Source organism: Carassius auratus, chromosome 28 (genome assembly GCF_003368295.1).
Source record: "Carassius auratus strain Wakin chromosome 28, ASM336829v1, whole genome shotgun sequence".
Lineage (NCBI taxonomy): Eukaryota > Metazoa > Chordata > Actinopteri > Cypriniformes > Cyprinidae > Carassius > Carassius auratus.
The window spans coordinates 25,518,056-25,528,556 of NC_039270.1; the positions used below are offsets into that span (position 1 = coordinate 25,518,056).

Below are 10,501 nucleotides of genomic sequence, written 5' to 3' on the forward strand. Positions count from 1 at the left end.
TTTTAAAATGTTTATAAAACCCTGGCACATGAGTGGAGCCTTCCAAACCACTCAAGACAGGTGCCGCCATCTTTTTCTTGGCCTCTATTCAGGACCCATATATAATACCAAGCTTGCTTTGAAAGAACTTCATGCAGCCATTAGTAAACAACAGACTGCTGACCCGGAGGCTGCTTTTATTGTCGCCTGTGCATGGATCCAACTCCATCATTAAGTTTGCAGATGACACCACGGTGATTGGCCTCATCACAGACAACGATGAGACTGCCTACAGGGAAGAGATACAGCACCTGGCCAAATGGTGCGCTGACAATAACCTGCTCCTTAACACCAATAAGAACAAGGAGCCCATTGTGGACTTCAGGAAGAAGAAAGGAAGCACTCATGACCCCATCCACATTAACGGGATGGTTGTTGAACATGTTTCCAGCTTCAAGTTCCTGGGAACCACCATCTCGGAGAACCTGTCCTGGGCCACAAACACCTCCAGCCTGGTCAAGAAGGCTCACCAGCGCCTTTTCTTCCTCAGGACACTGAAGAAGAACCAGCTGTCTTCATCCATCCTGGTGAACTTTTACCGGTGTGTGATCAAGAGCATCCTGACCAGTTGCATCCCAGTCTGGTATGGGAACTGTTCAGTGGCTGACCGCAAGGCACTGCAGAGGGTGGCGAAAACTGCCCAACGAATCACAGGGACACCACTTCCTGCTCTTGAGGACATCCAGAGGAAACGCTGTCTACGACGAGCTCACAGCATTCTCAAGGACTCCTCTCACCCTGACCATGGACTGTTTAACCTCCTGCCCTCCGGGAGGCGTTTCAGGAGCCTCCGGACAAGGACCACAAGATTCAGAAACAGCTTTTTCCCTAAAGCTGTCTCCTTGCTTATAGTATTTAATATCTGTAAATTATGTCCATAATACTTACCTGTATAGTTATTGTACATATTATAGACCTTTATTCTGTACTTACTGCTTATTGCACTTCTGGTTAGATGCTAACTGCATTTCGTTGCCTTGTACCTACATGTGCAGTGACAATAAAGTTGAATCTAATCTAATCACAGCGTCGCGTCCCATCTCGCGGAGGGGAGCAAAGGGGTTCTGGGTGGAGATCTCGAAGACTGGAGGGTTGCCCAGGTCCTGGCTCACATCATCCGCTGTGGATACACCCAGGGTCCGTGGTGTCCGGGCGCTGGAGTGAAGGACATTTGGGAAGATCACGTCCTGGGTGCACCGGGCCTGTGCAGAGAAACACACAGAGAAGACGTGGAGGGACTGTTAGCAGCGCGCTGTATACTTACCCTGGACTTGTGAGCGTTAGCCCAGGATGATTCCAGCGTGGCTCTCCGCTCTCTCAGCTGGGCCTGCCTCACCTCCAGGTCATGAATCTGCTTCTCCATGGCCTCGAACGTGTCCTCATCTGCAATCAAAGGTAGACATACATCTGCCATTAATTCAGCCTATTTTGCACTACGAGACAGCCACTCATGCATTAAGACGCTTTGGTCCCAGAAATACCGTACCCCCTCAGCACTACCTCCTTCCCTTTTGTTCTACACAGCCTTAACACAACGCGTTAGAGAAGGGTCGGATTTTTGGGGTCTACCAAGTTGTTCTCTCCCAATTGTCAGAGAAGGTTCTTTCTCAGGAATCTCATTATCTGGATTACCCACACTGGACAAGACGGATAACTTTAACTCAGGGGGAGAATCTGGAGAAGCAAGAAAAGTGTCAGACAGATCCATCACATCCTCATTTTTGTGTGTCTGTGCACGAGTAACAACACATGCTGAAAATATTGAAGGGAATCGACTAGCAAGCTCTGCTTCACAAACCGGAGTCTTCGCTACAATTGGGTGAGGAAAAACTTTAGCACTGGCCAGGTCATTTCCCAAGACTAAACTTATGCCCTCTACAGGCAATCTGGAACGTACCCCCATCTTTACAGGACTTGAAACCAGATCAGAGGTCAAAAACAAAGTATGAAGAGGAACTTTCTCACAATTCAATTCGATTCCACAAATTAACACATCAGTTCCAGTGTACGTCACCTCTGAAAATGGTAAGGCACTTTCCAGTATAAACGATTGGGCTGACCCTGTATCCCTTAAAATAGAGCCTGAATTCATGGTACCGTCCAGAGAAACTGACACATTCCCTTTAAATACAAAGGGAGTAAATGCAGAACTGTCTGAAAAATTCTCAATGCCAGACTCTTGCTCAAGAACAATATTAGCTACACTTTTAAGCTTCAAGGCAGCATTTCTAATTTCTTTCTTCCAGGCTTTACAATCAACAATAAGATGATTTGGATCTAAGCAAAAAAAAAGCAAACGCTTTTATTCTCACTCTTGCTCTCTTTCTTACCCTCTACTGCAGAGCGCACCATAGGTTTTGTTGAGCGAGTGTACATCAAAGATTTCTGCACACCTGAAAACTCTGGAGTACTATGATTCGGGCTAACAGCAGAAGAAAATACAGCCTTATGTATCAAAATATATTCATCCGCCAACACTGCAGCTTCTGAAAGGGATAAATCACTAAATTGTCTGAAAAACTATTTTTAAAATCCTCCAACAGAATCAAATCTTAATGAGAGTCATTACAGTGAGAGTAGAAAAAGAGAAACAAAGAACCCGCCACGGAAAACTTGACCACAAATACACATCTTCCTCCATGAACCACACAAAATACCACAATCCCACGTTACACCCTCACTGCAGTTGAAGCTGAGATTCAAATTATCAGCCCAGAATTTTTTCGCTCCATCCCTCAGTTCCGATTTTTAATTTTGCCCTGAGGTGCTCAGAGGCCTTGACAACTGAGATTTTATGCCTTTTATTAAACAGTTTACTGTATTAAAATACACATAAAGAGTAGTGTTAAAGAGAAGTGGAATCTTTTGTGACAAGAGCATAGTTTTTTGTTTTTGATAATTTTTCTGAAAACTAAATGCAATCTTTATTTTTTGTAAAAGTTTCAAAAATACATTGTTCGCCTTTTCTAAAGATTTTCACAAAAAAAAATATTTTAATCTACCTGCATTATTAGCAAGTTTAAATAAGACTACCGTAATTGTATTCTGTATGTAATAGAAATGTGTGTATTTCCAGTGTAAGTACACATTAGTTCCCAGGTACCAACGCAGGTTCCATACTTTATTTTGTGGCCAGTTTTTGTGTATTTTCAGTGTAAGTACGCATTAGTTCCCGGGTACCAACGCAGGTTCCACACTTTATTTTAAGGGGTCAGTTTTTGAGTATTTTCAGTGTAACTACGCATTATTTCCTGGGTACCAACAAATGGTTTCACACTTTATTTTAAGTGGTCAGTTTTTTGTATTTTAAGTGTAACAGTTCCTGGGTACCAAAACAGGTTCCGGACCCTTTCTGGTATCACTTTACAATAAGTTTTCATTCGTTAACAGTATTCCTGTCACAGTTAGTAAACCGTGATCTCGGGGTTTTTCACTATGTGGGTGAAGTTTGTGTGTTTTGCGTCAACACTGATTGTTTCATGTGGGCGTCTCCACTAATTGTTATCAGCAGCAGCTGTCACTCATTACTTATCCCTGTATACTGCCCTGTCGAGCATCTTGTGTTTGTCAGAGCTTGTTTCAGTTCATTGTCTCATGTTCTGCTCTCCTTGTGTTGTTTTCTTCGTTGGATTGTCTTTTCTCCCCGGAACCCCGTCCACTCATCTCACCGTTGGATTCTTCACTTACCTTCTCGGCTTGCTTCCCCGCAGTTCCTGTGTCACCCTCTCCTGCTGCCAACTCACCACCGCACTTCAGATCCTCTGCACACCAGCATTTTCCCGGACTGTGTATCCCCTGCCAAGTATCACATGTGTTCCTGTCTTCATGTACCGTGTTATTCATTCCATTAAAAACCACTAACTCACACTTGCTTCCTGCCACTCCTTTCCCCAGTTACAATTCCACAGCATTTATTAAGCTTAGTTAATGTTAATCTCAGCATTTAGTAATACATTTTTAAGATCAAATGTTGCATCTGACAACCTTGGTTAATGTTCTGTGAATTAACATGAAAGAGAACATTTTAATTTACATCAACTGAGATTAATACATGCTGTACAAATAGGGGTGTAACGGTATGTCTATTTGTACTGAATGGGTCATGGGTAAATTCCAAATGGAAGTGATCATCCCTATGCCCTATTCCCTTGGAAGGACGGAGCAGGGAAATGCATGTTATCATGAAGCCTTTAGGAATGCACTTGGCAAACACCTCGACTACAAAATGGTTTGAATGATATATATACACAAACAAGTAGGCATGAACAATAATGCTTTGTATGTGTAAAAGCATAGCTCCCCCCAAAAAATTTACAGAAACTGTAGCGTAGTTACAATTGTATTTACAATATTGCAATTATGGTGTGTACATACAAAAGTGTACTTAAAAGTGTAAGTACACTACAGTAACTACAGATAAATCAAGCAGGTACCTAAAATGTAAGTACAACCTAAATACGGGTAGGTACAGCATAAGTACATTGTATCAAATGCTTAATTTACCATGTAAGTACATAGTTGTCAAGGCCACTTAATATAAAGTGTGACCAAAAAAACTTTAAGAAATAAGCAGCTTTATTGAGTGTTTGTGCCCAGACACAAAAAAGCATTTACAAAAATCACATTTAGATGTATTAATTTGGCACACTTTTATCTGAAGTGACTTACAGTGCTCTTATTACAGGACCTCAATCCCTCTGGAGTCACCTGGAGTAAAGACAACCCTCTGCTGACCAGTGCAGTTCACTACACCACAGAAGTAATGAAGCTTTGTTAAATTAGCATGCAATTGTATAAATATTAAATTAAATTTAGCAATAAATAGAATGCTGACATTATGAGATATAAACTGTTTTAGTGGTGCTCATGGAGAGCAGCACACAGATGTTTGGAGCAGACACAGCAGCAGTCAGATTGTCCCGCATGTGTTTGTGACGATTCGTGTACCCAGAGAGACACAGGGAGAGCGAGAGATCCAATTGCAGGTGTTTTATTCAAACAAAGGGTAATCCAAAAATCATTGTCAAAACAAGCCAGGGTCAAAACCAAACAGACAGTCCAAAAATAAACAAACAAATAAACAAGGAGGGAACAGGAAAGGGAACTCGGAGGACGAGAAGACTAAGGGGAATCTCGGATGACGAGAATGCTGCATACACGAAAGGTAAGGACTCCATACAAACAACAGAGAAAGACTGGTATTTATAAGGAGGCTAATGACAAGTGACAAATCAAGTGACTGCACCTGGTGCAATTAACAGGAGTGCAATTACTGTGAAGACGGGACTAGAGGAATTATAGTGCCTAAGGAGAAGTGAGCTCACTAGTGGACACCCAGGAAAACAGAGACTGACAGCATGACAGTGTTCTCCTGCTCTTTTAAAGGGCCTCCATCATGGTCTTCCTCATCCTCTCTGTGCACTCAGACATGACTCGATCTCTCTCTCTCATCATGATCAGATTCAGATTTTCCCGCACATGTTTTCCTGCTCTTAAGCTATGCAGAACTACCCCCCCCAAAAAAAATTCCAGCTGAACTGAATTCGGTCTGTTTTTTGGCTGAAAGAAACTATGTATTTTCATGTTACTGAGTTGTAACATGCGTACATTAATCATTATTTAATGAAAATCATTGTTATTTGTGAACATAGCGTTTGCGGAAGGCTTTAATACCAAGCGGAATACTCTGCAGCTGCTCCACCTAAAAGCGCGTGGGACTCCGCTCACTGACGCAGCTTCACCGCCTGCGGTTTGACTTTACTAAATCAGATTGAGGTGAGAGAGAGAGAGAGAGAGAAACTAGTCCAAACACCAGAAAAGTTATGTATTTTATGAATAATGAAACGTTATGAAAAGTATGCATTTTATTTATTGACAGGCTATGGTTGAAATAATATTTTAGTTCACAACTTTAAGTTCCATTGTTTAAAAAAATGCTTTATTGGCTAACATTGCATAAAACTTCATTTTTTATTCTCTAAAATCCAATGCCATTTGTAATTTCACCTCCTAAATCACTAACCTTTAAAGTCACAATTCTATAAAGGTCAAACTTACTCAGGCTGATGGCATTTTTTAATGACATTATTTTATTATTATTATTATTTTTAATATAATTGTAGCCTACATAAATAGGTGAAGCAAAACAAATATTTGGATTATCCCTTATTTTTTTCCCTCATTTTATTAAAGAAGAAACACTTATTTTACATTTACATTTACATTTATTCATTTAGCAGACGCTTTTATCGAAAGTCTATATTATAACTAATCGAAAATTAGGACAGCGGAAGCAATCAAAAACAACAAAAAGAGCAATGATATATAAGTGCTATAACAAGTCTCAGTTAGGTTAACACAGTACACATAGCATGGGATTTTAAATAATATAATAAAAAAAGAAAACCGAATAAAAAATAAAAGAATAGAGCAAGCTAGTTAGAGGTCTTTACACATACACACACACACACACACACACACACACACACAACTGCATAATAAATGAAAAGAAAATAGAATACAAAAAGATTAGAAACGTAGTTAGATTTTTTAAAGAATAGAATTAGAATAGTGAGTGTTAAAGTTAGAGGGTCAAATAAAGATGGAAGAGATGGGTTTTAAGCTGACTCTTGAAGATTGCTAAAGACTTTTAATTTAAAAGTCCGTAAAAGTGACTTGTGCTTCTTTGGGATGGCACAATCAAGCGATGTTCACTTGCAGAATGCAAGCTTCTAGAGGGAACATAAGTCTGAAGTAATAAATTTAGGTAAATGGGTGCAGAGCCAGTGGAGGTTTTGTAGGCAAACTTCAATGCCTTGAATTTTATGTGAGCAGCTATTGGTAGCCAGTGCAAATTGATAAACAGAGGTGTGACGTGTATTCTTTTTGGCTCATTAAAAATTAAGTTCTGGATTAATTGTAAAGGTTTGATTGAAGTGGCTTTTTCAAGAATCAAGAAATTTACAAAGAGAATAAACATGATAACGTATTATTAATTATTATTATGATTACCGTAAATCATAAAAATAAGTTAAGCAATCAAAACTTTTTTTTTTACTTGAATTTAAATACCACTATACTAACTTTCAAATCTCAAGGAGTTTTTAAGGTAAAAGGGGTAAAATGTCACAGTGCATAAACTTGTGTTAACAATGTAATTAGAACTAATATAATTAGTTAATATAATATAACTAATATAATTTAGGTTTTTTTTAAATGAACAATTCCTGTATAAAATGGGGCCGCAACCTTCATATCAAACATTTTTTATTAATCATCCACAGCTTAGCAACGGGAGAGGCGGATCTGCGCCAGAGAGCACATGAAGTGAATGTGATGCACACAGTCATTAAAAAACAACAACAATAACCCTGGATGGCCTAGATTAGGCCCAGACTCTTCCTAAGTATATAATAGTTATAATTACTGTTAAACCAGAGTAACACATTTTAATGGATTAATCTCCTATTTTCATTTGCTACATGTTTTTTAAACACTCTGAGAAAATAATTAAGTTTATGAGAGGAAAAAAAAAAGTAATGTATAAGTTGCATTTTATTACATTTAGAAATAATAACGGCTGGCCAAATAATGTTATAATGTACCAACAGGATATTTTTAGTTCTGTTAACTTTACAACAAATCCTTTAAATTTAACAAATTTCTAAGACCTAAACAAGAATTGAAAATATATAATTCTAATGGATAAATATAATTGCAGTATATAATAATATATGCTTAGCTATAGCCTAAACAAAAAAACTAAAATAATAATTTAAGTTAAGTTTGGGCTTTCTCATTCTCTCACTAGGGAGAAACCCAAACGTGTCCATATTCGTGATGTTGCCCATTTGAAGCTTAATTATTATTCATGAGGTAAAAGAGTTCAATCATTTCTCAGTATCGATGGAAACAAAATCATAATTAACAATATGCCAAAGTGGACAGCTGCTCACGCTGAATGTGATGGCTCCATGGAAATTAAGCCTTTTTTTTAGGACTTAATATTTTTAGCATTGTGGTTTTCAATTAAATTCAGTACATATATACTTAGTGTAACTTACAATTTGTTTGTTACAAGTCAATTTACAAGTACAATTGAATGTACTGTAGTACAGTAAATTAGTAAAGATAATCGATCATGTCAAATTTTGATGATAATGCCACAGTGCAATATTTGTGATTTTGGGTTGACATTTTTAATATGAGTGAAATTCACCCTTCTAGCTGTGTTTTTGTTTCACCAGATGATGGTCCTCTTCACCAGATAATGAGAGATGACCAGCTCAATTACACAAGTATATAATACATGCGTCCCTGCCTGATCTCAGAAGCAATGCTTTATCCCTTTTCAAATGAACATTCACTTTAGATGTGGAAAATCTCTCTAGATTATTGTCTGACCTTAACATTATGTCGGCTTAAAAAGATAGAGACCAGAATCTTTGCAAATAAGAATCTTTAGAAATTATGAGAGAGACCCATGGCACTGTTTTTGGCTTGAATTGCCACAAGCAAGAATATAGCAATATTGCATTTTTGTATGAACTGTCCCTAAAGAATAGTTAGATGCCAGACTCTTCAAAATAACATTTACGTGTGTAAAATGAAACAACAGAGGGGAAAACATATTTCTATAGTGTAATGAACACACAGTAATATTGTTGTTGTTGTTTTGATATTTATGTCATAATGGATCTTTGGATTAAAAAATTTCAAACAAATATAAAAATTACGTAGTGACTAAGTTCTGAATATTTTCTTCTCTTCAAACACAAAGACACTGGAGAATTGCTTAGTTGTCTTTATGACCATGATTTGTTTAAGGAACTCCATATATATACTTTTTAAATAACAGCTCCAGAGTTATATTTATAAATGTGTATTTTAAAGTTTTTAACCAATGAATGAAAAATATGTCCAAAAACTTATAAATTCATAAATTTTTGCTTGTAAATTTGGGAAACTATGTCATCCCAGTGGGCTTTAAAATGGAAACCATATTTGCTGGGTTTATAGTCAACTCCTCTTTCTCTATTTGTAGATAACACACAGTTTTGAATGACATTGAAACTCTAGTTTGCGAAGCAATGGGCCTTGTTTTTTCAGATGCTGGTTTGCAGATGTCCATTTAGCAGTGTGTCCTGAGTTTCTGTTGGCTCATTCATGATTCGTGCATTGTCCTGTTTGATGTCAGCGTGTTCAACCTCATCCAAAGCATCTGCTTTATTCAAGAACAGAGTATTCTGGAAACTCTTTTTGAAGTTCTCTGACAGGAAAGCGTACAATATTGGGTTTGCACAGCTATTGGCGTATCCCAGCACCACCACAAATACAAACATGCTCCTTAAAAAAGGTGTGGTGCTAATGGTGCCTGTAACTGATGTCACATTGAAGATGTAGAAAGGCAGCCAACAGAACACAAAGACGGCAACCACAGTGGACACCATACGCATCACCCTCTTCTCGGACTGCCTCCGTTTGCTGGAGCTCACCCTGATTCCTGAGGACTTCACCTTGATGATAATGAACAGATAGCACAGACTTATGACCATCAGAGGCAGGAAGAAGCCCAAGAAGAAGGTGTAGAACATGAAGGCGGTGTAGTAGACCTCCTGCGGCTCTGGCCACACAATAGTGCAGTAGCAGCCATCGGGTTTGATGATCAGCCCACTGTAGATTACGATTGGGAGGTTGACAATGAGCGACACAACCCACACGATCAGGTTGATGGTCTTTGCCACTTGGGGCTTCCTCCATTTGGTTGACTTAATGGAATGCACCACAGCAAGGTATCGATCAATGCTCATCACCATCAGACAGAAAATACCGGTGAACTGATTGAGAGAGTCCACAGTCATGACCACACTGCACAGAGCTGCACCAAACGGCCAGTGCACCAGTGCCAGCTGGAGAGCAATGAAGGGCAAACTGAGCATGAACAGCACATCTGCCACCGCCAGGTTCAGGATGTAGACATTGGTGACCGTCTTCATCTTGGCATATCGCAGATGAAGACATAGATGACCAGAGCATTTCCGCACAGACCGACAGCACACACCACGAAGTACATGAAGGAGATGATGACTGTCAAGCTCTGGTTGGTCTAGTTTCTCAGGCCTTCCTCAGATATGTTGCCGAGCAGGATTCTCTCGTACATGGGGAGACCGGACAGATTGTTGGGAAGGTTACTGGGTGAGAATGAAGATGTCCAGGAATCCATCATGAATTTCCTTCAGACTCCCAATTCCATTAAGTGGGACATACAGCCTGGGGGGAAAAATGGTAAAACTTTATTTTAAAGACTCACTATTAACTAGTTGCTTATTAGCATGCATATTACTAGCATAATGGCTGTTTATAAATACTTGGAAAGTTCATATTAATACCTTAATCTACATGACCGTATTTTAGATTCCTTAACCCTCTGGAGTCTAAGGGTATTTTTGGGGCCTGGAGAAGT

General features: G+C 38.9%; 1 pseudogene; it reads right to left on the reverse strand.

The window, feature by feature from the left end:
- Positions 1–9,075: 9,075 nt before the first annotated feature.
- On the reverse strand, positions 9,076–10,261 carry LOC113047311 (somatostatin receptor type 2-like; annotated as a pseudogene).
- Between the last annotated feature and the right edge of the window lie 240 nt (positions 10,262–10,501).